The sequence below is a fragment of the Lepidochelys kempii genome, chromosome 22, assembly GCF_965140285.1.
Source record: "Lepidochelys kempii isolate rLepKem1 chromosome 22, rLepKem1.hap1, whole genome shotgun sequence".
NCBI classification, from domain to species: Eukaryota; Metazoa; Chordata; order Testudines; family Cheloniidae; genus Lepidochelys; species Lepidochelys kempii.
In genome coordinates this window covers 13,174,695-13,200,604 of record NC_136401.1, presented here as the reverse complement: position 1 = coordinate 13,200,604, position 25,910 = coordinate 13,174,695, and the positions used below count along the sequence as shown (strand labels likewise).

The 25,910-nt window shown below is 52.8% G+C and overlaps 1 long non-coding RNA gene across 1 annotated transcript; it reads right to left on the bottom strand.

Annotated features, from left to right (window-relative positions):
* Nucleotides 1–9,262: 9,262 nt before the first annotated feature.
* On the bottom strand, nt 9,263–15,492 carry LOC140901635 (uncharacterized). The gene is made up of 3 exons (XR_012155913.1): nt 15,376–15,492; nt 13,060–13,411; nt 9,263–9,706 (listed from the first exon to the last, which is right to left on the bottom strand). It is a non-coding gene; the product is annotated as an uncharacterized LOC140901635 (long non-coding RNA).
* Between the last annotated feature and the right edge of the window lie 10,418 nt (nt 15,493–25,910).

Sequence of the window (25,910 nt, the reverse complement as noted above, 5' to 3'; positions counted from 1 at the left end):
GATGGGGATAATAGCACTATCCTGCTTCTTAGGGGTGTTGTGAGGCTACAGACATTAGACTGGAAGGGGCTCAGATACTGCAACGATGGAGGCTAGATAAGTACCATAGATGGACGTGTTGCACGTACATACAAGGAGGTATGTGGACAGGCGTTTGCGTGGCTAGTCTAGGGTTCAAGAGCCAGCATGCCCCCCCTCCCCTCAGTGGGTCTGAGAGCCAACCCGCTCCCCTCTGCTTCAGTGCTTAATTTGTAATGAAAGAGGTGCCGGGGCTCAAGCAAGTGTTTTACATTCATAACTGGTGCAGCAAGCCCAGAGAGACTGGGGCTATGAACTGCCAAGCTAAGAACTGCCAGGGCTCAGCCCTGGCACAAAGTAAGCACTGCTGTGCTCCCTGGAGACTGTGGATAAATCTGAACCCTGACACGAGGCTGGTGATTTGGAAGGAGTGAATGGAAGCCCATGGGAAGTGTCCATGCTCTGCTCCCCGGGACAGGATTGGGCCTGCGTCTGTCTGTCTCCCCCTGGGAGCCGTCCCGCCTGTGCAGAAACACAGGTTGTTCCTGGCAACCGTTAGGAATGTGTTCGCATCTGGCCGGAGAGAGATGCTGCCATTGAAGAGGCATGTACTTGTGAAATGGGGCAGCTGCCTGCCCTGCCCAGAGCTGGGGAACAAGGAGAGGAGTGTGAGGTCCCCGCTGCCTCTGGAAGGCATCCAGGGATCAGGAATACATGCTTCTGGGGCAGGGTGGGTCTTCCAGGGGTGCGCTAGGTGACTTTGCTGATTTAACAGCCTCCGGGAAATTAATCTGGGTCATGACATTCGGCGAGCAAATGGGAGAGCCGGGGTCTCGTTAGAACCAGGGCTAACGCCGCCAGGGAAATTCACAGTGCAGCTCCCTGCTTCCCGCCTACTTATTATTCCGGGCAAGTAGAGCACAGAGCACAAGTTATGAACACTGCGGCACTGGAAAGTTCCCCTTTGAACACAGCCCTCTCAACGGCCCCACGACCAGCAGCTCTGCTGGCTTGGGGCGCATTCGTGGGTGTGGGGGCTGGGAGGGTGTGTGGGGAGACACCAGAAGGCTTGTGGGATGGATATAAGGGTGGCCAGGCAAGCTAAGGTTAGGTACGCAGGTGGGAGTGCAGTTGAACTATGGTGGGCTCGCAGCCTAGCTGGTTGGTATTGGGGGTGTGGGGTGGGGGGAGACCCTGTGGGCTCCATGCCCAGCTGGTGGGGAGTTTAGGGCTGATGTGTGGGGGGGGGGGGCGGGGGATGAGAGGACCTGGAGGTAGGGGAGGGGACCTGGTGGCCTCAGAACCCTTGGCTAAGGTTCAAGGTAGCTGGTGGCCAAGTGCCCAGCTGGCAGAGCAGTGAGTGGCTGCTCGTGTCCCACCCCACTGGAGCAGAATAGCTCTGATTTAAACACCATATTCAAAAGAGTTTCCCTCCCCCCCACACAACGCACACCCTGGCGTGATTTGGAAACAGTACCCAGTTCCTGTGCTCTTATTTGGTTCCAAGCCCGCGTCAGAGGCACCAGCTGGCTGGGGAACAGGCCTGGAGAGGCAAGGCAGGTGTGAAATCAAGAAAGGATGGTGTCAGCACTTGCATCCCATCCACCAGCTAATCTCTGTCCCCCCCGTCCCCCCCGCATCAGCCAGTCTTAGGGATGACATCACAACTAAAAGGGGCTTGGAACTGGATTTTTCTAATTAGCAGGGAAGCGCTGCATTGCATGATTCAAGGACTTTTGAGGGTCTCAGCCACTCTTGATTTTTTTTTTCTCTTCCCTTTTGCATCAGCTGCCTGAGTCCTGGGTGATGACCTATATCTGTAGCCAGGCCTGTCACACAAGGCACCTGGGTAATAACTTTTCCCTTCTATTCAAGGATTTACAAACACTCTTAACACATGCTAATTACTAAGCCTTGAATCTCCACACCAGGCAATAACTAACTGAGGCACAGGGAGGTGAAGTGACTTGCCCAAGGTAGCACAGTGAGCCAGCGGCAGAACTGAACATTAAGCCTAGGACTCCTGATTGCCGTTCCCTTGCTCTAACCACTAAAGAACGCTCCCTCCTTGAGCTGAGAATCCATCCCAGCAATCCTGGCTCTCCTCTCCTCTGTTCTAAGCACTAGAAGTCACTCACTCCAAGAGCCACGAACCCTGGTTTCCTAACACCCAGGCCCCTACTCTAACCACAATCACGTCCTCCCCTCTTGGAGATGAGAACAGAACCTTGGTCTGGATTTCCAGTCCCTGGCTCTTTCTGCTTCACCACACTTCACTTCCTCCCTCCCTGCATGCCGCTGAGGAACATGGAGGATAGAACTGAGTGGCTTTGTGCTGCAGGGTTTCCAAGCCACCCTCTAGATCCAAGCTGGGGTAATTTTGCACCCCCAGAGTTTTGGACTGGAACAAGGTTCATTTAAACCCAGTGGGATCCACATGGTTTCACAGCGAAGCTCCAAGCTGAGTCAGCTTTGCCCAAGGAGCCAAGGCCATGACTCAGCCATGGGGTGAAGGTGGAGTCTGGGACAAAACCCTCAACCAGGCAAATAGCAGGTGCTTTATACCCCACTTTCTTTGGGATCCCTCCCCCCGCCCTGAGTGAAGTTGACACTGCCAAAGTGGGCTCTGCAGGCCAGGCTTGGCCCAGGTTCCAGGAACCATGGGAGGGACCCACTGGCTCCTGCCCATTTTAAAAGCAGACTGTGGGCTTCCTCCCAGCTCAGTGGGTCTGGGTTCCCCTCCGCAGTGGAGGGAGACATGGTGATGGAGCAGCCAGCAGTGGGGAACCTCCTTGTGCTTGGCTTTATGTACAGGAGCATATGTGCGCCTATCTGCTCCATGCCTGCTGTTTACCCGCTTCCTTCCAGTTAACGTATGTTTCCATTGCTGTCCATCTGTCTCGCGCACTCTCTCCATCTCTTACTTTCTCTTTGCTTTGCTCTCTTCCATGCACCAGCAGGAATCTCTGGGCCTGATTCTGCAGCTGCCGCTGCAGCCAGTGGCAGTCACTAGCCCCCCGAGGCAGCAGAATTGGGCTCCCCTGGCTTGCTGTAATTGGATCAAGCTGCTCAGCCGGTGATGGCCTTGAATCGCTCTGGGAAGGATGTTGCTGGCCTTCCCCATGCAGACTCTAGCTGTCAAAGGGCAGGTGCTGAGAGCCCACAGCCCAGAGAGGAAGGGAACTCAGATGAATGGGGATGTCAGACATGTGGGTTTGGGCGGGGAGAGCGGTGGAGCTTAAAAGCTATTTTTTCTTCTGCTGAATGTTGATGGGTTTCTCATGTTACTCTGAGGTGCCCTGGTCCCCTGCCCCCTGGTGCAGCTGGTGCCCCATCACTGCCCTCCTGCTTTTGTGGTGCCTGCCCCCCTTGGCCTGCAGTGTCCCACCCACAATTCTGGAGCATAGATTCCGAGCTCACAAGCCAAGATCCCAGTCTCTGGCTGAGATCGGGGTGAAGACCTGGGAGCAGAGATCCAAGTTTGGGACGCGGGGTCTGCGTCTGGGGTGAGTGGTTTGGATTAGAGCTGAAAGGCTTCATTTTGGGGGTCTGGGATTGACTTCATTTTTGGGGAGTGGAGTGGGGGAAGGTTTGATTTTTGGCCTTCAGCTTTGAGGCAAGGCTCTTGGATGCGGGGTTCGCTTTTGGGCCCCGGTGAAAGGACGAGGGCCTGAGTTTTTGGGGTGGGGCTTTGGCTCTGAATTTGGGGTGACAGTTTGGGTTGCCGTTATCTCAACCAGCTCAACCCTCCTTGAGAACTAACTCCAAAACACGGTTCCCTCTCTGCTTGCTCTGGGCACAGCTGCTGTCTGCCCTCTCCTGGCCAGGCTGCAGCGAGGAGGCATCTCCGGGCCCTTCCCCACTCCAGACCTGTGGGCTTGGCTTTCCTTTCGCCAATCAGACTTCTAGGCTGCATGGAGGGTTTTGCCGTCCCCTCTCAAATGCAGATGCTGCCTTAGTGGTGTTCTCTGCTGCTAGCAGCTTTAGACTGGCGAGAGTTATAGCCTGAGCCCGGAGGAGCAAGACATCCGTGAAGAAGCCGCTGACACAGATGGGGTAACGCTTTCCTGACCAGGATCCTGCTTTTTTTCTTCTTTCTCTTCACCCTTGACAGAGACTCATCAACTCAGGCTAATAATAAGAAAATATTGTCGCATTTGTACTGCTTGGGAGCAGGGATTGTCTGGGAGGGAGCCGGCTGGAGTGGGGAAGCGAATGATTTAAGAGGCCAGGCGTGAGAAGCACAGATTACAGTGGCAGAGACCCAGAGCCAGGGGCTGTGAGGGAAAAGCCAACCCTGAGTTGTTCTATTCTGGTTCTCGGGCCACGCCCATCACCGTGGAGTCTGGACACCCGTTACAGAAACAGCATGGGCTACCGTCATGAGCACCCAGCACCGGTGGGGTCTATTCTCAGCTCTGCCCTGACGTGTAGCATGGCTCCGCTTCTCCATGCCCTAGCCTTGCCCTCTGTAAAACGGGGATCATTGAAACCTCCCGACCAAGGAGGGGCCTTGCGGGGAGCAGGTAGTTAATGTTTGTGTGAGACTAAGTGAACCGTTGTTGCTTTGCATATTGCAGGTGGTGGGAGCGGAGAGAAGCCAGGCAAACCTTGACTGTGCATTCCTCCTGGGTCCATTCACGTCCCAAGGTTCTTCAGGACGATCGTAACATGGTGTGCATGGATGTCGTGCCTTCCATCCCATGGGATTCCAAAGGCAGGCTGCATAAGTCACAACGGCATTTAGCTTTCTCGGTGTACATCAATATATAGGTATAAACAGTCTGACAGATATATCAGCTTTTTGCCCATTATTGAAATGCAGCTACTTCTGGGCTGGAAGGGAGCAGCCATTTCCCAGCGCAGAGCAATGCCGCACAGGAGTTTAGGACAGCAAAGTCAAGACAAATTCGGTACTCAGTTGAAACTTCCAAGTTTTTAGCTTATCCAAATGCTGTTACCCAGGCAGGAATTTGCCTCCTGTTGAAAGTGCCATGGGGCCATTAATGATCTCAGGTGGTCAAGACATCATTTTTATGTCTCTTCTGCAAGGCCCGGTACAGCAGTGCCTCCTAGCATCATGCTGGGGAATTGCCTCTCTCCTAACTCAGTGGGAAGTTTTCCACTTCCGGAGTCCATGTCACCACACCCAAGAATGCCACAGCAAGGTGGCTGCTCCTGGCCTGCCACACAAATATGGCCCATATGTTTATGAATGGCATGCCTGGGCATCCCAGGGTGAAGATGGAGAGTGGGCAGCTGCCAGTCATTCCTGTGTCCAGATAGGTGGCTCACAGGGCCTCAGCAAGAATGACTGATGGGTGTGGGGGGGGGGGAAGAGTGCTGGTTCCCACTAACACAGGTGGGCAAACTTTTTGGCCTGAGGGCCACATCTGGGCATGGAAATTGGCGGTCCATGAATGCTCATGAAATTGGGGGTTGGGGTGCTGGAGGGGGGTGAGGGCTCCAGCTGGGGATGCGGGCTCTGGGGTGGGGCTGAGGATGATGGGTTTGGGGTGCAGGAGGGTGCTACGTGCTGGGACCGAGGGGTTCAGAGGGCGGGAGGGGGCTCAGGGCTGGGGCAGGGGTTGAGGTGCGAGAGGAGGTCAGGGATGCAGACTCCGGGTGGTGCTTACCTCAAGCAGTTCCCAGAAGCAGCGGCATGTCCCCCGTCTGGCTCTTACACGGAGGTGGGGCGCTGGCCAGGCAGCTCTGTCCTGTCTGCTGGTGCCACCCCTGCAGCTCCCATTGGCCATGGTTCCAGGCCAATGGGAACTTCAAAGCAGGCGCTTGGGGCGGGGGCAGCGTGTGGAGCCCCCTGGCTGCCCCTACGCATAGGAGCCGGACGGGGGACATGCCGCTACTTCTGGGAGCTGCAGCGCGCGTGGAGCAGGGCAAGTCCGGGACCTTGCTCCCTGGCAGGAGCTTGAGGGCCAGATTAAAAGGTCCCCTGCAAGATACATCAGGATGGAAACCACCCAGCTGACAGGTGGGTTATTCCCTGTTTGGATCTCTAGAGTCTGGTGTTCGGCTCTTCAACAAACAGGGCTCTGTGCTCCTGCTTCCATCAGCTGAGAATCCTGTGCAGGCATCTGCTCCGCAAACACAACTTCCCCGCACCCACACAGCTAGCACGGCCCCAAAGTGTGAGTGACTCTTCGCACGCCTGTCCCTTCATCTGTCCGTCTCCTGGCCTTTCTCTGCTCTTCCTCCATTGCTCTATTTTCTCCATTCTCGTTCACCCTCCCCCCACCCATGTGGAGCTCTCTTTCTCATCCATATTCAGAGACACGGTGAGACCTGCCTTGATTTTATCTGCTGTAGGAATACATTGATCCGAGGGCTATCAACCACGGTGTGCAGCCAGCAAACACAAATGCCTGTAGTACTGCATGCAGCAAAAGGGCTTCCGGAGGGACGTCTCTTCTCCATCCCTGCCAGCAGCTTTGGAGCAGAACCGACTCCCAGCTTGGAGCTCCTGAGAGCTAAGGCCTCAGTGGCCCATGCTTTGGGAGTAAGTTTTCCCCCCTCCCCCATGTACTGCGCTCTTCCCTTGAGCTGCAGTGCATGGTGGGAATGATGGCGATCATGTGGGTGAAATTCTGGCCTGGTTCATGTCAATGGGCCCAGGATTCCACCACATGAGTCATTGCATGGATGGGGGCTGGCTCCCCTCCAGGTCCCCGCCCCAGCTCTGTCACCCTCCTACCTGTCTCACCCAGGGGAGGGGGCATGGGGAGACCCCACCTCTTCCAAAGCTGGAAAAAAGGGAGAGTGGAAGGATTCAGGCAACCAGCTCCATTGAGCAGGATGTGATTCCTGGGTGCAGCATACACTGGCTCTCCCCTGGCTAACGTGGGGATGGGATGAGTTCCAATGGTGGAAGGAGATGGTCAGAAGCCCACGTGCCCTAGAGATCTGTGCACATCCCTGCTTGACTCTAAAATGCTTCTTGCTCACTGAACCCTTCGGGCTGCCGTGAGCCCAACCACAGGCCCACCCTGCCTCTGTGTAGAGAGCATGCCTTGCCGCCTTCCTCATCCTGTAGGGCTCAGATACTCCACGGCTGTCACTGGGGTGCCTTAGAGAAGGATGCCCTGCATCTATCCACGGGAACAACAGGGCAAGTCTCCCCTCACCACAGTCCCTCCAGCGGGCATGAGCTCAGAGCAGGACGGTCCGCCTGCAGTGACAGCGACGGAGGTCAGGCTCCAGGATCCACTCTGCCCGTGGCATCTCTGCTGAGCCTGCCCACAGGGTGGCTTATCGTTGCCAGCCGAACTGGTGGGGTTTTTGTGATGCGAATGCCTGTCCACAGGGAATGCGACCGGGACCCTGTGAGTAATTGCACAGAAGTGTCTGGAGAGGCAGTGGGCATGTGGGGGGGAGTTAGAAGATGGCGTGAGCGAGATGTAAGGAGGAGCTAGGAGCATGGTTTGAGAGGAACGATCCACAGGATGGGGAGCAGTAGGTGTGAGTGAGTGCAGCAGAACAGAGGGAGGTGTGATTGGAGGCGCCGGGAGAGGGGTAGGCCTGGGGCAGCTGGTATGTATCTGGAAAGATGGTTACATCGGTTAACATGGTCATGGAGGAGGAGAGGTGGGTATGGGGCATGTATGACATGATCAGGGCTAGCCACAGCCTTGCAGAGCATGAGATGTGGTCAGGACGCTGACAGTGGGGCACCCCATCTCTAGCCCCCTTGCAAAGCAAATACAACCTCTGTGAGCTCTGGCCGTGACACAATAGCCCAGTCCCTGAGCCCTGAAGCAGGACCTAGGGGAGGAAGAAGCTGCCTTTGGCAGGCCATGGAGAGACAGCAGCCAGGCTGTGGGCCCATTCTGCGCCGGTGTGCCTGCGATACGGGTGGCGGGGAGAGGTGGATTCAAATGCAAGGCTGTTTCTGGCTGGCTGGTGGTTGGGTACCGGACTGGGCCAGTGTGGGTGATGCTAGGTTGATGGTTCCACTGGCCCAGGAGCTAGGCTGCTTCTGCATGACAGAGACTGCTGTAAGTCTCTTGGCATGTGTCAGACCAGCTTCCCCGCACCCCCATCAATTACACTGCAGCACTTCAGCAAGCGGCTTCATTGCCAGGGGAGAGGAGTTCCCCAGCAGCCTCGCTTAAGTGGAGCGATTACTGCCACTCTTCACGCTGTCCCCTCCTCCATCTTCTTTTGCTCCCCCCTCTCTGCCTCTCCTCCATCCCTCCATCTAATTTGTCATCTTCTGCTTCCCTTTGTGTCTCCTCCACTTTCTCCTCTCCATTTCTCTCTCTCTCGCTCTTCCATTCTGTCCCCTTCCTTGCTGAGATAGGAGGCTGCAGCCCACTCTTGGATCAGACCAAGGTTGCTGGTCTAATTCCCTCCTGGCCTGGGGCTGGCTGCTTGTTTCAGAGGCAAGTGCCCAGTTCCTCTGACTCTCTGCTCTAATTGTGCTGACTGGAAAGGGCTGTGTCTGTCAGTGCTGCAGGGACGGGGTCACCCGGCTCTTGGCTACAGGGCAGAGCTGGCCCCTTGCTATCGACAGCACTGACAGCGTCCCATTCCTTAGACCCAGCTCCTCACTCAGCCTGGCCCTTGAGTCTGCTCCCTGAACTTTAATCCAGCCAATTAACTCATTTGCTTCTGGTCCTTCAGTGCACCTGCTGTACTGCCAGCACCCATTAGCCAAGCAGCAAGGACCCGGGGAAATCAGAACACGCTCAGCTGCGCAGCGGGGTCATTCTCCTGGCTGATTCCAGTACTTAGAGTATAAGCTCCTTCGGGCAGGGACCATGGTTTTTTTCTGTTTGTGCAGCACCTGGCACGCTGGAGTTCTAGATGCTTTTGTAATACTACTCACGATAATGCAGCCAGCCGCACAGTATGGGCCTTTCCTCTGCCGCACCTTGGATGATCAGCAGCAGCCCAGGGGAGAAGGAAAACCTGCCACAGGGAAGAGGACCTCAGGTCTATCCCCTGCTCTCCTGTCAGATGTCTGGGGCTTTGTTCATCTGCTTGGCTAGCAAAAAACCCAGAAAAGCCTCCTTGAGAGAGTGATGCCAGTGTCTAGCTCTCTTGGAACCCACCAGGGTGACTGCCTGGACCAAACACCCCCACCTGGGTTGGCTGGAATGTCTCACGTTATACACCGAGGTGCTGAATTCACTCACTGAGCCCTCCTCATTCTCTTTGGCTCCCTGTCCCCAGGTCCTGCTGCTGCACCGAGTTAATATTGATATTTTCCAGTCCTTACGTTTGCTCCAGCCTGACGGGTTTGTTAAATGTCTCAGGAGCCCCTGAGCCGTCTCTCTCCCTCCTCCCTTGGTTCTCTTGATGTTGTCACTCTCCTGTCTCTTCCACCCAGTATTTGCTTTCAGGATTTATTTGAACTGTAACAATCAAAGTGGGGAAAAAATACCCGGTCCCCCCGCAGCTCCTCCACCACTCCGCCCTGAGCGCAGCACTGAGGGATGCCCTGACGTCTCTGTGAGGTACAAAGGCTCCAAATGCCTAATCCAAAAGGCACCTGCTTTTCTTGCAGGCTCACAATGCCCTTTGTGGCTGCCGCCTCCTTCTTCTCAAGGTTTTATTTATAGTCTGTCTTGCTCTCGCTTTCTCTCCGGCACAGCTGAGCTGCTGAACTCTTAATATCTTGGAAATGCTTCTTTGTCAGCTCAGTTATGCTCAGGCATTGGAAAGGTAGCAGCTAAAAGGGAGGAAAAAAATCACCTCAGGAACTGCCAAGGGTCCTCACTAGCACCGCTGATTGCTTCAGCTGACTGCCCAGTGCTTGTGGGAGCTGGCACGGGGGAGTCTCAGCCCTGCTACTTTCTCATCGCTGGTCACCTCCCGGATCCAGGGCAAGACTGAGCTGACTCCGCTAGAGCTGCGTGCATCTAGGCTGAGCTCAGGAGTGGCGTCACTGGTGTCACAGGGATGGGAACAGATTCTCCTCAGGAGCCTGGCCCAGATCCTCCACACTATCTAGGTGCCTAATTCCCATTGATGTCAGTGGGAGTTAGGTGCCTCGGTACCTCTGAGGATTGGGCCAGTGTGGGCGATGCTGGGTTGATGGTTTTACTGGCCCAGAGTTGGATGGTGCAGGAGAGCGAGTCCACTTCTCACGTGGGAGAAGTTAAGCCCTTATGGGTGGGGGGGGGGGGGAATAGAGTCTGAATCTCCTTCCCAGACATCACTGTGAGTTTTCCAGGCAAAGGACAGGAGCTAGGCTGCATTGCAGAAGAGGCTCCATCTCTCCCTCAGCACTGGGTGCTTCTGCCTCCTTATTACCCTCCTGTAGGTTTATAGGGTGCCCCTAAAGCCCCCTGTGCAGTCAGCAGTCCCAGCCGTGAGGGCAGAGGGCAGAGTCCAGCCCAAGCCTCCCGCAGCGGAGACGCGAGGCAGCACGGGCTGTGTTGTCTGGCTGGCCACTCAGAGAGAACCTCCGGGTCTGGCTGTGTCCAGCAGCCTCATTAAGAAATGTATTAGCTGATCCCCCTCTTCTCTAGCCCAAGCGTGAGTGCAGGGTCTGGATGGCCTCCCCTGAGGCTGGTATGTAACTCCCCACGCTTCCTCCCATGAAATTGATTCCCCAGAGGTACTCCTCATTCCTCCTGCCTGGAGAGGACTGAATGCTCCTTCCCCAAGAAATCTGGGCTAGTCCATCCCTCGCTGGTGGAAGGGAGGAGCCACTGGAGGGAAACAGCAATGGGTGCGCAAGGCTTGCCCTCGCCAAACCAGAAGGGGGTGAGGCTGGGGCAGGGGAGAAAGGGAAAGTGGGGGGCCAGTGAATCTGGCAGGGACGGTGTGGAAGGAGCAAATCAGAGCTATAGGAGCAGAAGGGGTGAAATATGCAAGTGGGGAGTGGGATAAACTGAATGGCAGAAGGGGATGGGATACAATAGCACCTGGAGAAATGACCCCCCCCAGGCAGTGTGGTGAGTAAATCAGTTTGAATTGAATAACACCACCTAGTTCTTATCCATAGATCTCAAAGCACTTCACAAAGAAGGCCAGTATCATTATCCCCATGTTACAGATGGGAAAGCTGAGACACAGACAGGGGAAAGACTTTCCCAAGGTCACCTAGCGAACCAATGGCAGAGCCAGGCATTGAATCCAATGCTCCAGGGTCCCAGTCCAGTGATCTATCCAGTAGGGCACACTGCCTCCTTTTGGTACAAATGCTTTGTGGTCCTGAGCACTAATGGCTCATGGGAATACGTATGTTGAGCATTAATTCCCCCTTTTCCCGAAGACGTGATAGCTAGCAGCTGCAGGAGCACCTCTTTGGGATCGACATAGACACTCAGCCACTGTGTCTCAGAAAACATGGAAGGCTTGGACACTGCAGCTCAGCCGACTTTCCTTGGCTTCCTTTCAAGCATATTAATGACTTCTTTAGGCTCTGTCATAGAAATTCCTGTGTGCCTATTGCCCACCTAGTATTTAAGAAGCCTCCGTATTCACTGTTGCCTAGGTCCCTTGGTATTTCTCTCCTTGCTGGTCGGTTTCCTTGTGCTGCAGTGAAGTCAAAGCTGAACAAAACTATATCTGGGCTGGCCCTAATCTTCAAACACAGCAGGCGGCCACAGGCTGAAGCTGGGATCTCAGTTTGTTTGTAATCTTTAAAGGTGTAAGTCAGCCGTATGGAAAGAGCCAGCACAAAGGCCAGGCCCTACTCAAGTCCTATTTCAACCCGATTGTCAGGATTGAAGTAAGCATAGGCTTACACGGCTTATAGGCCATGTTCTGGTCCCACTGCAGGGGGGCCCTTCACCCCACAAGGGAATGGCACAGTGGGAGAGGATGAGGGCTTGACAGCCCTGCAGGCTGAAGCCCTCTGTTTGCCCACAGAAGAAGGACAGCATGGGCAGTGGCCATACAGGCACCCCACTGCCCTCTCTGCCCCATCTAGTCTACTAGTGCACCCCACCCTTGACCTACAAGGACCACCGTTAAGGTGGAGGGGGCGATCAGCCTGTGCTTCAATGCTATGATGACTGGTGCTACAATACAGAAATACAGTTATGCCTGAGAGAGAAGGATGGGTAGCTAGGTGGACAGCTGGCATGCATGCTGGTTGGCAGGTAGGTAGGTAGGTGGCATGCATGGTGAAAGGTAGGTAGGTAGGTGGCATGCATGGAGATTGGTTGGTTGATAGGCAGACAGCTGGCATGCAGGGTGAGAGGTCATCAGTCATTCCTTGGTCTCCAACTGTCACTCACCCCGGTGAAGCCAATCAATGCCAGTTGGTTGTGTGATGTCATCTGTCCACAGGGAATTTGACTGAGCCCCCCTGCCCCTCCCCCCCGGCCCTTTGGAGCCCCATTAACCAATGTGGAGGTGCTGCAGCTCCTCTGTGATTTTTCCCCCCACCTATTGCACCCAGAGCAGGAAAACTGCCTGAACCTACAGCTGCTTGGCTTGCTCGCCCCAGGGCTCCAGTGCTGAGAGAGGTCACTGGAGGAGGCATTGAACTGTCCCCCCTATCGGCGTCTCCAGCCTGCCAGCAGATCTGCCTGTGAATTTAGGCTGGAGACAGGAGACCTGAGCCAAGGAGACAAATGTCCCAGGATTGAGTAGCAGAGCACAGGGCTATTGGCAGAGCAATGTGCGGGGAGCCCAGGGATCAGTGTGGGGACTATGGCGCCTTTCAGCTCGCAGTCCTCTTGGAGCAGGCGTCCCTCCATGGCAGGGTTGGTGGAGCGTGCATGCAGAGCGAACAACGAGGTATGGCCAGTATTTCCCAAAGGGGACCACTGATGGTGGTGTGTGTGGGGGGGAAGAGGGATGCAGTTTTGAAAGCCCAAATTGAAACACCTCAAAGGATTTCCAGAAACAGCTGAGCTCCTGTTGGCTTTCATTAGTGTTGTGGGCGCTGGCAATCAGGCCCTGCGGAGCTGTCCTAAGTTGCCCCCCCCTCCCCAAGTGAAGATGCCCAAATCAATGAAAAATTGAGGATAAGGACTAAGAGGGGAGCACCCTGCCTGTTCCTCTCGCCGGGGCCTGGGGGAGGGAAATTAATAAAAATAACCACCAAAAAATAAACACGCTCACCCAGCGAGAGGCTGCCATCTGCTGTGTGGGCGTGGGAGCACGAGATCCATTGCTGGCACCCGGCGAGGCAGCTTGGCTAGTGGCGATGCCAAGTGATTTAGTGTAAGGGCAGGGATACACCGTGTTCCCCTGGGATTCCTCAGCAGTTGGCTCCCTTCAGTTCCTGTTCTTCGCCGTCCCCACCGCAGCGTGATGGGGCCGAAATATGGCACTGCACCCTTCCCTCTTCTCTCCCCATAGGACTCTGGGGATGGTGGTTGCTGGGCAGCAGGGGGCCGCGTTGCAGACTGCTGAGGGGTCAACAGGTAGGACTGTAGGTATGGACAGGCAGCCCAGACGGGGTGAGCTCTGACTGTGCCAAGGGAGAAATGAAGAAGTGAGCACACGCAGCTCCAAGTGGAGTCAAGAGGAGCTTCAGGAGTTTCAGATCTGTGCCTGTCTCAGTACCCTGCCTGTGGCTCCCTGTCCCTGGCCATCCCCTGCCATGTATTTCATTTACTCTCCCTCTCTCTCTCTGTCACTTGCACACACTTCGATCCAGCAAAGATCTTCCTTTTCCTCCTCAAAACACAAAGCAAACCCCAGGATGTCCCTGTCCAGGCAGCTCTGGTGCCTGTCGCAATTACCCAGCCTCCCCTGCTTCTCCGCTAGCTGGCTCACAGGGAATACATTCTGGCTGGTGTCAACCCCTTCACTCCTCAATTAGTTGCCTTAAAAAAAAAGTGTTATTGAATATTTTCGAAGGAATGGTGTTTCCATGGTACCCAGTCAGGAGGTGTGTTTCCGTAGGTTTGCTGCTTCACAGGGACCAGTGAGTACCAGAGATTGGCCTGAATTGACTCTCTCCCTGCTCTACCACTCATTGACACACACACGAATGCACACAGGTGTTCACATGCACACCCACAGAGACACTCGCAAGCAATCACACACACGGGTGCATGCATGCTCATATACACATATGTACTAATACACAGACATGTGCATACTTGCACACTCATGGCCATTCATGCTCTGTCCCCCACCTCTTGACAAAAAAAGTTCCCTTTAATAATTCAGTGGTGGTGGTGGTGATGGGGTAATTGATCCTCATTTAATTTAGAACCAAGGAGAAGGGGAATTTGACACAGTCTTGCTCTTGCCCAAGGAGGAATAAAGCAATGGGTACGGAGCAGCAAATGAGTGCATCCCAGTGATTATGGCACAGAGCCACAGGGTGTTGATGAAAGGTGCCCACCCAGCACTCAGGAAGGACCAGGAGTTCGCCAGCCCAGTGGCTCAGTGGCAATCATGCTGGACGCCCAGTCTGGGGAGCAGCCAAGGTCTGTTATAACTGGACACAGCTCCATGAGAGTCAAGGAAGTTGCACCTGCTTTTGCCCCTAGTGACTTTGGCCTACAATGATTGCAATTTGAGAACCTCTAGCCTAGTGATTAGAGCTGGGTGGCAGGACTCCTAGGATCTGTTCCTGACTCTGCCACTGGCTCACTGAGTGCCCTTGAGCAAGTCACTTCCCCTAGTGCTTAGAGCACTGGATTAGGACTCAGGAGATCTGGATTCAGTTCCTGACTCTTCTGCGGGGTGAACATGGGCAAGTCCCTTCCCTGCCTACTGCCTCAGTTTCCCCATCTGTAAAATGGAGGTGATTCTAAACTCCTTTGCAAAATGCGCTGAGATCTATGGATGAAAATTTATGTACGATCTTGGGGTTATTACAATGGGCTGGGAATATTAGGCTGACCTACGCTTGGGGTCCTATTGTGCTCTGGTCCCCTCTCCCATCTTAATGCTTCCACTGCTCAGGGCAGGATTTTGTCCTCAGTCTCGAAAGCTGCTGCTGCTTCTTGGCTCCTCCCAGTGGAAATTCTCTGTTCGTTCTGTGAGCAGAGCAGAGGGGCTGCTACTGGAGTTCAAGGGCCAGATTTGCAGGGGACAGGACCCTCCCCTCACGCACACGCCATCTGCCCCCCACAGCAGTGTTCTCCAAAGGGAGTCTCATCTGTGGCCTACTCAGCTGGGCCGTAGAGTTGGCAGCACCTCGCAAAGCCCCAAGGAGGGGACAGGTAAAGCAGTTTATTCCCCTTGGCCAGGAGCAGAAGGGGCAGCTACTCCAGGGACACCTTGCTTGCTGTGCAGAAGTGCTGCCACAGAGCGAGCGATGCATCATCTGGAATCTCGCCCTCCATGACCATTGTCCTTCTTAACCCCGAGAGCCAGAGCCAGCGTGAGCCTGACCTCAAAGGCACCGCGTTCTCCTGCAGAAGGCAGTGCCAGCAACCCCTCTCCACTGAGGGAAACAAAAGCTCTGCTACTCACCGCTGGAGGGGAGCAGAACAGCAGCACATCACTCAATGGCCTCAGCAAGAGGCGTCTGTTCTTCTCTGCGCATCAACATGGGGGAATGAGATTTTTTGATTGCTGGCAGCCCACCTACCCCATCCTTCTTCTCCCCTCCCCTCCCCGAGCCCCGGTACATGTGACAAAGAGCTCTGCTGCTCTGAGCAGATGGGGGGAAAGGAGGCTGAGCCGAGTGATGAGCGTTCCCGAGCCCACGGGCAAGGTAAGGTGGCCCTGAGTCACAGCGCTGTGACGGTGCAAACACCTTGCTCACGGGAAGAGGGGCAGGGCTGGGGGCGGGGTGGGGGGGCGAGTGCGTCAGAAAGAGAGCTGCAGATGGGGGGGGGAGCGAGGGATGGACAATAGGAGAGGGGGTTTGTACACACTCATTAGAGGCACTAATTGGAGGTGATTAAGCTGAGGAGGAGATTCTGTAGTCAGCACGGACACACATGTAAGGCAGTGCCAGGTCCTTGCAATGTGGCTCTGGCTCATTCCCACGTCACCCTGCTCTGCTCCTCTGCAAAATTGTCTCTGCTGTGAGCTGAGCTCTAGGGAGAAATGATGCATACGGGTTGGGGGGAGCAGAAGAAGGCGGGACACGGCACTAGGCACTGCGATGCACGGCACAGGCCTCCTGCACTTCAGCATGTGTTAAACTTTAAGCCCTATTGACTTCAGTGGGATGGGAGGACCTGCTTAACTTTCAGCCTGCACAGAAGTGCTTTGCTGGGTAGGGATGGACTTAAACATGCGTTTCAGTGCTTTGCTGAATCAGGGCTTCTGAGGAAAGGGAGAGGGCGGGTAGGGTAACCAGATGTCCTGATTTTATAGGGACAGTCCTGATTTTTGGATCTTTTTCTTATTTAGGCGCCTATTACCCCCCACCCTCTGTCCCGATTTTTCACATTTGCTGTCTGATCACCCTAAGGGTGGGGTCCACAGGGCCTGCCTGGGACATGAATTTGTCTCAGACCCTCACACAGCAAGCTGACTGGGGATCCCGGTTTACTGACTCCAGGAGGATGCATGGCTCTGGGGCTGGAATTTGGCAGTGCGGGGAGGGAAGAGAGCAACTTGTGGCCTGATGCTTAGGCCACCAAGCCATCCCCTCTTGGGAATGGGCTGCCCCCCGAAGCTCTGCAGGTTTGGATGCACTTCTCTGCCTCTCTCCTCTTCTGTGGGCTTCCTCTCTTCCTCACTTGCTTTCCCAGCTCAATTTGGCTGCACGTGTGGCTGCAGTCTTGATTGTTCCAAGCACCTTTCTCTCCAGTCCCTGCACCCGCCTCCCGGGGCCCCTCGGAGGCCAGAGACACGTTGGAGGTGGCTCTAATGCAGCAGCAGCTCCAGGAGCATCTGAATCCCCCTGGCTCTGCTCAGTCGTCAGCTCGACAAGCTTCAGGGGCTGGGAGCTGTCAGATGGAACTAATGCGGGTGCTCCGAGGCCAAGGCCAGGGACGCGGGGAGGAGATCCCCATCAAAGCCAACGTGGAATGGGCCTGTCAGCGGGAGCCCAGAGAGCTGGAACGTGGGCCTGATGGCTGACTCTGCAGTCCAGGAGGCTGTACCAGAGCACGCATGATTGGAGACAGGGCTCCGGAGCATGGGAGGAGGTGGTGTGAACAATGACACTGCACCTGTCTGAGCACCCGGGGTTAAACCAGCAGTAACACTGGGGTTAGCCACTCAGATTAAGCGCTAAACAGTGAACTGAAACCAATGCAGTTAATCCAGTGCAACCCCCCGCCCCCCGTGTGGACGCTCTGGTTTCAGTTTAAGAGGGGTTTATCTCAGTTAAGCTTGAATCAGTTGGGAACCAGAATCAGAGTGTCCACACAGGGCTTTGCGTTGGATTAACCTTACTGTTGGTGAAGCAGATTCAAGTTAAGCCAGTGCAACGTTCCCACGTTCTCCTGCTTCCCGAGACCATTGTGCCGGGAGTCAGCCGCGGCTCCCTTCTGCTGAGCACTGGGCCCGACCTGAGCCCTGGGTGGGGACCTAGACGCCTCCCTGTCAGGACTCCATCCTGTGATCAGAAGAGGCATTAGGCTGCTTATCAGAGAGTAATTGGCAGTTTTCCTTTTTTAATCACTTGGGGCAGGGAGACCACTAGACATGCACTAAAACAGAAGCACTTAGGTGACATCATACTACTTAAGGATTATTTTAAGGAGGAAGAATGTAGGACACCTCCATAGTCCCTCAGGTTTTTAAAGCCCAACTCTGCTGGCCTGCTGGGATTCTCTGAGTCAACAGTTCCCCTCCCCTGCTCTGGGTTTAAAGGTTTCTTCAACAAGCTCCTTGTGAGCCTAATACATGGAGGTGAATCAGCACATAGACTGAAGAGCGAATAGAACAGAGCTAGAGATGATGGGAACAGCTTCCAGAGTGAAACCTGCTTATGAATGGAGTGAAATGATGAGCAGACAGTCAAACTGGGGAAGGGAAGCTGGACTTTGAAAGGGGAAGTCCCTCCTTTGTTACTAAGGAGGACCTACAGGGAGATGGTGCTTAGTGTGTAGAGTATGAATGGCGAAGGCATTTCCAGGGTTACCACTGTCCTGGCTGGAGGGAGCTGTGGTAGGAGGGGGAACATGGCAGAGGGATCCAGGAGGGGCCAAAACTCATTTATTCTTCTAAGTATTTGCTCTTTTACCAGTTTGTCACACTATGTCTTTTATCAGCTGGGGGGTGTTGGTGAAAAATGAGGTGGACCCATGCGCTGCTGTTTATCCACAGAGCAGGATTAAACTCTCCCCCCACCCCGCAACCAACACACTCCACCCCCTGACCCAAAGGGCCATTGTTCCTCACGGTGGCCTGGCCAGGCCTTGGCCTCAGCTGAGTCTGAAACCAAGGAGGCTGTTTGGGATGGTGGTTTCCATGCTGGGGATACTCATCCACCAGGAACAGGACAGAGATCCCACAGCTCATTTCACATAGGCCACTGGCCAGCTGTCAGGTGGCTGGAACTGGTTTAGACTCAAGCTGGTGGCCTAGAGGCCAGGCTCTGTCCCTTATTCCCAGTTATTCTTCTAAGGAGGCCTCTCTGTACAAACAGCTGCTGCTCAAAGGGGATGCAGAGATTACTGTCAGGGATGTATTCTGATGACGTAGGGGCTGCTTGTGAGTCAACTCTGTTGCTCAGACTTGCCATCCATGTGAACCTTGTTACTAAGTAACAAGGTAATGGGACATCAGACTATGAAGTTGCAACACCATCTCATTATAACACTGTAAGGTTTTGCTCCAAATAAACACAGACTTCCTCAATTGTTCCAGGGCCCATGGGGCACAAGAGATACCTCAACACAGAGGGACCTGTAAGGTGGTGGCACCAAATAAGTGCCAGGAGTAGTTGATATCATCCCAACAACACAGGGCCAAACTCCCTGCTGCAGTGACTCCATGAGCTTCAGGGGTGTTGTCTCGCAAGAGGATTTTGCCCCAGATTTTTATTGTGGAAACAAGACATCAAAGGGGACAATGTGATGGGGTGTCTATAACATACTGGCCCTGAAGGGTTTAATGGAGGCCAGCTGGCCCAATTATCCTAATAGGCTGAAGGCTGAGAGGAAAGCCCTAATTAGGGGAAGCTCACCTGTGTGGGAACAGCAGGGCTTCTATAAAGCCAGGAAGTGGCCCACAGCCAAGGGGCTGTAGGGAGGTAATCTACAGCTGTTTCCTGGGGAGAAGAGAAGAGAAGAGAAGAGAAGAGAAGGTGTTTGGGGGCTGTAGTGCTAAGTAGCCCTAGCTCCTCACTGGGAGGAGGACATAGAGTGGTTGGCAAACCTTAGAGAGGACGAAGTGCTGGGGAGTAGGCAACAAGCTTGGGGACTGACTAGACAACTGCATGTTGTAGGGTCCCTGGGTTAGAACCTGGCATGGAGAGCAGGCCTGGGTTTCTCTCCCTGCCACTGGAGAAGTGGTACTGGTGGGGCAGTGAACTGGAAGCCTGTCTGGATTGCTGTGGGAGTAACTGAGACTGTGAAGGACTATACCTGGGCTGGGAGGGGGGACCCTGAGTGACCTGGCCAGAGGACTGAGCTCTGAAGAGGCTGCTGTGGTTCCTGGAGTGAGAGAGAGGTAGACAACCAGTGACCGAAGGATGGCGTGACACTGTGCCAACTGGGGAAGAGGGTGTTGACCTCAAAAGCTAATCGCCAGAGAGATCATGAGGCAGCATCAGACAAGCGGTAAGTGGATCACTGTGTCACAGAAACGGAGGCAGACTTGCCTCCTAAAGCAAGCCCTGTATCAGTGGTGTTCAACCAGAGTACCCTGGGGATACACAGAGGTCTTCCGGCGGTGTGTTAACTCCTCTAGATATTTGCCTAGTTTTACAACCGGCTACATAGACAGCAGTAACCAAGTTGTAACAAACTAAAAAGTCATACAGACCATGACTTGTTGATACGGCTCCATGTCATTCACACGGAAATGCAAGTATTTACTTTCCAATTGATTTATTTTCTTTTTATATGGTAAAAATGAGGAAAATCAGCAATTGTTCAGTAACAGTGTGCTGGGACACTTCTGTATTATGTCTGATTTTTGTAAGCAAGTACTTTTTAAGTGATGTCAAATCTAGAGGTATGCAAGACAAATCAGACTCCTGAAAGGGGTACAGTTGTCTGGGATGGTTTAGAGCCACTACCTGGGGGACACTTCCTATGCAGAGCACTGGCCTTCACACCGGTAGGAACTCAATCCCCCAGCTGTTTCCTCTTTGCCTGCCTGCCCCATCCTCCGCTCTGACCTCACTTTCTTGTAGGAGCCCCACCCAATATGCTCTTGTGCTAGTTGGCCCTTTGAATGGGAGAAGGCTAGCAGCAGCCACCTTGAGTGTCTTGCATCTGATGGTTGTGGGTTGCATCTTTCCTGTCCTTTTAGCTTGTGAGTATTTTTTTACTCCATATAGTTCTCTCCGTCTAGGGATTATATGCCTGGGCTGTGATCTTGCTGAATCTCATGTGCTAAGTAAGGTTGTATCTAGCCAGTCCTTGCAGCAGAGACAGGCAATAAATGTGCAGGAGGTGGTTTAGGCAGGCTCTCTCAGAACTGACTGTCTGTATGGTGCTCTCTAAATTGGTTAGTCTCTAAGGTGCCACAAGTCCTCCTTTTCTTTTTGCGAATACAGACTAACACGGCTGTTACTCTGAAACCTGTAACAGGATAGTGCATTGTCTAGGAAATGGACCTGTTGACAGTGGATGCCAGCAACAGGGGGTAGCTGGGTTGTTTTACTGCAGAGTAACAGGACCAACCGAGGTTCAGTGTCTCCTAATATTGTATCAAGTGGTTGATTTGGAAAGCATCACTTTAAGCCAGGGTGCCCAATCTAGGGCCCATGGGCCATAAATAGCCCACCAGAGCATTTCATAAGGCCTGGGGCCTGCTTCACCACAATATATTAATGGCCAATTTATTAGTGTTTTCTCATGTTTACCTTTTAGTTTAGACAAGTGTGTAAATAGACAATACATAGGCTGTTTCTAGCTAAATATAAAGCAACCTGAACTTAAAATATAAATCAATACAGGTGACTCTAAATCTTATTAAAATATGTAGAATCTGTGTGGCCCACCCAAGGTTGTGCTTAAGTTTGTGATTCTCCTGTGTAATAAGGTTGGGCCCTACTGACTGTAAGCTGTGAGTAATTCAGCCCTGGTAAAGGCTCCCTGAGCTCTCATTTACTTCAGAGCTCCTTTCTGTTCCAGCCACTTAACTTGGGTCTGGATTGGGGTAGCTAGCATCCCAAAGTTTGGCAGCATTTGGCTCAATCTATAACTCTGGCTCCACAGTAAAATTACCTAAGGGGAAATTTACCATGCTGCTAATAGAGTGAACAGCTGGTTCTCCATGGGCTTTGCATTGGCTCTTCACAGGGGTTATGGCCAATGGACTCTGCCTCAGCCTTTCAGGGTGCCAGAGATAGTTCCTAAGCAATGGTGCTGAGTCACACTATGGTATTCGGATGTGGTTCTAGATTGGAGCTTTCACAAAGGCTGAGGAATTCTGGGCTGACATTCCAGTTCTGGCTAATCTTTGACATTTATATATTCATGCCCCATGATCTGCAGCTCTCTAATGCTTTACAAACATTCATGAAAGAAGCCATGCCACCCTCCTCTGAGAAGATAGGGAAGTCTGATCCCCCCCCATTTTACAGACAGGATAACTGAGGCAATGGACAGGAAAAGTGAATGGCCTAAAGCCGATGTGACTTGTGGGGGTTCATCCAGACCAGTGGGGCTCTCACTGCCTGCCCTGTAAGCCTGGGTGCCTCTTTGCTGTGCAGCTTTGGCTCAGAGCCCTGACCCAGCGGCCTGCTCCCAGCAGTGGTCTCACCCTGGCTTCCATCAGTCCAGTTACTCCTTGCAAGGTGCCCCCAGCAACCCTTCCGGTCCAGAATCTCTCCAAAACTCTCTCCCTGGCACTGTGCAGTCCATCTTACTGCATATTCAGTCTGCTGCCTCCAAAGAGCCAGTGACCCCAACAGCTTATTAGCTCAGCTGGGGTTAAACACCTCACCTTAATACATGGCACTAAGATGGTTGGTAGGAAAAATAGGAATAAGGTTATTAACAAAGACTGTAGATGAAAGTAGTTTCAAGCAAGAGTGAAAGATAGGAAAGGGTTACCAGCAAAACACAAAACAGGGTTTTTAGTGTCTAAAAGTAAAATCTAGCAAGATACACCTTTGCTGACAGTGTAAGAAAGTGTAGTAGGCATTCTCCAGCCTGTTTAGCAAGATGACCCACCTTTCACGGATATAAAGGGCTGATAAATCCCCCAACATTTACCTTTGTCTTCAAATTCAGCAAGCCCTCCTGGAGAGGGGTGGGGGGGTGTCAGCTTTCCCTGTCCGCCAGGGAGCCAATGCCATGTTAACTTTGCAGTCTCCTGTGATTCACAATACATATGATTTTCCTGCAACTTTGGATGCAAATGAATAGCTCACTGTCCCTGTTCTTGGTGGCAATTGAGCCTGAGGTGTTGGCCTCTGTCTGGAAGAAAAAACTTGTTTTGCCTCCTTTGTCTGTTTACAGGCTCCAAAACCTAACACCAGAGCAGTCCATAATTTCACCATACAGCATCCTGAGGCATTTCACAGTGATATTAATGGCTTGCAATAGATCACTTGGAAACCACTACCAGGCTAGTCTCCATTCCATAGCATATATTACAAGACATCTTTCAAATGAATATCATGACAACAGTGCATGAGGGGTATTGAGCTGGCCAGCTGAGCTTCACTGTTACATAGCAGGGAGCCTTTTGCCACCTGGCATTGGGGAGCTGGCAGGATCACAGCCAAACAGTGAGCTATTGGCAGGGCCAGGAATAAAACCCAGAAGTCCTGACTACAGTTCTGGTGGTGATCACTAGGCAGCCTTCCCTCTTAGCATTAGGAGTGAATTCAGGAGGCCTGACTTCTCACCTAGTCTCATCACTAGACTATAGTCCCTCCTGCAACCAGCTGTAGAACCCAGGAATTTTGACTCTGAATTCCTTGTTTGCTGGTAACACTTAACAGTCCCCTCCCACACAACCCCCTCCCCTGTCACCAGAGCAATTAAAAGCCAAATTAACCATAAAAATACAATGGACCATGTAATGCTGAACTTTTACCAATAAGCATGTTGCGGACTGGCACAAGCAGGTGACCCTCATCCACTATCTAAACCAATCCGATTGGAGGGTGATGTATCTTTTTAAACAGTTGCCTAAGCAACTGTCACTCTCGAGGCAGCATCCATCACGCTGAGCATCTCTGAGCCATAGTGCATATATGAGCCATTATCATTCCTTCAGTATAGCCAAGCTGCAGTAGGCAGCATTCATTTAAGTCCCTTAAGGGATAAATGTGACTCATATCACCTTGCAATTTATCTAGCAGTGGGCATAAATACCCCATGGCATAAGTATAATCGCACTGACATAATCTCCTCACCTAGCAGCGCTAGCCGTGAAACGGACGATCCATCCAGAGACCCACGTCCAAGGAAGATTTCAGTGGAAAACAAATAGTTTTAGAAACCAATGAGTTCTGCTAATTGAGTTTATCCTTCTAAATGAATAAAGTGTACTCTAGTTTTACTGTGAATGCATGTGTGAATTTAGTTTGGGTCTATTTAAATTCTAGGGTGGTAGGCAGACCAAAGCAATGGAAGACCCCAGCCCCTCAGATGAGGGAGGGAACCACAGAAGGTAGAGCTTAGCTGATTATAGGGGATGAAGAATGTAAAAAGGCAGATTGCAGGCAGACACCAAGCACAGAACCCCAGACAGCATCCACCCCCCTAGGAAGGAGTTCAGGGAATCAGTGAAAGCCCCCCAGAGGAATTCTGCAGGGATGAGGGACCAGAAAAAAACTGTCCAGTCAGAACTTGCTGCTTCCATCCCCCTGTCCAGCTTCTTCCTCCTGTACTTATGGTCTATTTGAAATCCTGGAAGGGTTGGCAGAGACCCACCAGGTTAAAAAGTCCACCACCTCAAATAGGAGAGGGGCCACAGAGCCAGGAATCAACTATGCCTAGAGGATAAGAAGTGCTCAGATGCATGGGAGTGTGGTTGAAGGTGTAAAACAAGGGAGCTGAATGCGGGCACCGAGCAGAGACTCCAGACAATGCCCATAACTCTGTGAAGGTGTCCCAAGAATCAATGGATGCTGCTCAGAGATGGGGCAATGTCTAGGGAATGGAAATAGGTCTCAGAGTCATACAGCTCGTCCCTGCTAAGTTTTGTCTTCCTGGGCTGATGGATGGACTGCTATGGAGACTGAAGTCCTCTGTCTATCCACAGAGCATAGCTGCAATGCAGGCATCAGCTGGATGAGCTTCCCTCCCCACAGCTGTCCCCTGCCAATGTGCTTCCTCCTTTCCTGGAGGGGACTGTTCCCAAGTATCCTGCACCACAGCTTGTTCAGACCATGGCTTCTGATGTGCCACAAGGTCACCAGTGAGTGAATAGTACAGTGACTCCTGATCATGACACATGCCAGGAAGAGCTGGGCTTTAAGCACTGAACTCATTCCCACAGTCCACTTGAAGAAAACACCCAGTTGTGCCAATTTTTGGTTACTACTCATGTGCTCAGCAGCCTGGTAGTGAAAGGTTCTACTGCCTGCTACATCACCCTTTGGGCTAAGCAACCCCACTGGGTTATTCTCTCAAGTGCGACTTCAGAGTGCCCATGAGGCTGTACCCTTCCGGAACAAAACATAGGGCTTGTCTACATGGGGACACTTGGGAAAGCTAATCCAGATTAACCGAGACTGAATTTAAAGCAAGTTAGTTAAGCTTCATTAAACCCCTGCATGGGCACCCATTCAGAATTCATGGGGCTTTAGTTTAGTTTATCTTAATTCACTTCCAAAGTGACTAAAGCCAATGGGACTGTGGCAATTTACACTAGCAGAGAGTTCAATCCCCAATGTGACCTTCAGAGCCTCATAGTCCAGCAGGAGTTCATGGCCTGTGAGGGTAAATTCAGAATACCTAGGTGGTCCCGATTGTTTGCTCCCCTGCACTTTCTACACCAGTGCAAAACACTCTCCAATCCAACTGGGGTGCATTGCCTCCATTTGGCACTCTGCTCTCGATGCGGATAGGGTGCTCAGCACTGTACAGACTGACATGGTGAACAATAGTTCTGTCATTAATACAACAGCAATGGTTCCCTGGATGCTGCACAAGGGAATAACACCTAATACAATATCCTTGTCAAATACCCACCTCTAGTGTGTGTGTGTGTGTGTAAAAACACACACAGTGCAACAGAGGGGCTGGCAGGGAAGGTGATAAATATAGGGCCATGTGGTGCTGTTCCAAAAGCAGGCTGGAGAGGGGTGTGAGGTGGTGGTGGTTTTAAGGGGGAGGGACAGATTGGAGGAGGGAGGGAGTTCCATGCTGCAGGATACCATAACAAAAGGGCATTTGCTGGTTGACATCAGAGGTGGTGGGTGGAGTGAGTGCATAGGCTAGTGCAGGGTAAGACTAAAGGAGTGGAACTTGGCCTGCCTCAAGCAGCTTGCAGACTAGATATGGGCTCAAACCAAGAATACAGAGCCACACCCCTTCTCTGAAATTTGGGAAAACTCCACGCTGCATTCATGGCTGGGCAGCATCTCTGGAATCCAGTGAACCCAAACTTCCATGTATTTATATTATGGTAGCACCCAGAGGTCCCAAATTCAATGGGAGGTCCCACTGTACTAGATGCTGTACAAACAAAAGTACCCTGCCCCAAAGCATGGGAGGGGAATTGAGGCACAGAGGTGAAGTGACCTTCCCAGGGTTAGTGGCAGAGCCAGGAAAAGATGCCAGGTCTCCTTACCCGAGGCTAGTCCCTGAACCACTCTGCTGTGTTTCTCCCTGACCATGTGGGCAGGTTGGCTCTGGGCTTGTCTTGCCCTTCTCTTATCTCAATGTAAGCGGGGGAATAGTCCCGCTATTGTGGCAAACTTTTCTGGCTTCTGCACTACCCCGGTGAAGTGGGCTAGCGAAAGG